The 1145-nt window shown below is 45.0% G+C and overlaps 1 protein-coding gene across 1 annotated transcript in view; it reads right to left on the bottom strand.

The window, feature by feature from the left end:
- The window catches only part of PHF21B (PHD finger protein 21B), a 46032-nt gene that overhangs the window by 30267 nt on the left and 14620 nt on the right, over positions 1-1145 (bottom strand). The gene's annotated exons all lie outside the window — the stretch shown is intronic.

A 1145-nucleotide genomic window follows, 5' to 3' on the forward strand; every position in this document is an offset into this window, starting at 1 on the left:
CTTCTTCTAAGGAAGAAGGCTTGTGACTGTAAGGCTCTTAAGCACCAAGAAAAAACTGCAAGCCGCTTCTCAGCTGGCTTCCGGGAGAGCATTCTGCTCTTCTTTGTAACAGCTTTTTAAAACCCTAGAATTCTCGGGCTGGAAAAAAAAAAAAAATGCCCCTTTTTATTATATTCGTGGGAAGAAACACATTACGATTCCCAATAGAAAAACGGGAAAGAATATCCTCAAACCAGTCATAGATAAGGAGACAGACTTCTTTAAAAATATAAGGAAAACATTCACGCTTAACGATAACCAAAGCAATGCAACTTACAACAACGAGGGGCCTGTTTGCGTTTAGTGAATGAGCAAAAACGTCCATGCTGAGTGCTGGTGTGGCTGTCGTGAGACAGACGCCCTTGTTCAGCAAGCATCTGCTGAGCTCCCCCTCTGAAGCAGGCACTGTCTTCGGGGACACCATTAGACGGTGGGAAGGCTTGAAAGCACAAAACTCCCAGAAACACATTATGCAATAACATAAGGTTACATGCAACTGGAGTGTAAACACTCAGGATGGAAAATAGAAGGGACACTGGTCGGAAGTAAGAGGGGGTGGCCTGGCAGACAGCAGACCTGGAATGGGGACAGAGGCGAAGAGGCCAAATTCCTAGGAAATGATACTAGTGCAAATAGTTAATGCACTCAGCTGCTAACCAACAGGCTGGAGGCTCAAGTCCACCCAGAGGTGCCGTGGAAGAAAGGCCTGATGATCCACTTCCAAAAATTGGCCATTGAAAACCCTATGGAACAGTTCCACTCTCATACATATGGGGTCACCATGAATTAGAGTCAACTCGATGGCAACTGTTTGGTTTTTACGTGGTCCCAGAGACCTCAGCCAGCCACAATCACAAGGAAGGTCAGAGGGGAACAGGAAGAGGATCTTAGTCGTAAATCTTGGCAAAGGAAATCATAGAAGATTTTCCATTCCAGCACCTGACTCCACCAGCAAGACTGATAATCAGTATCGAGCTCTTCCCACTCACTCAACCATCCACACATTTATCAATTATTCCAATGAGTGGAGTAACGCAGCCATGGACCAACCATTCTTTTTCCACTCATATTAATTCATTCAGCCACATATTCTAGTAAGCACAATC

The sequence above is a fragment of the Trichechus manatus genome, unplaced genomic scaffold (genome assembly GCF_000243295.1).
Source record: "Trichechus manatus latirostris isolate Lorelei unplaced genomic scaffold, TriManLat1.0 scaffold00069, whole genome shotgun sequence".
NCBI lineage: Eukaryota > Metazoa > Chordata > Mammalia > Sirenia > Trichechidae > Trichechus > Trichechus manatus.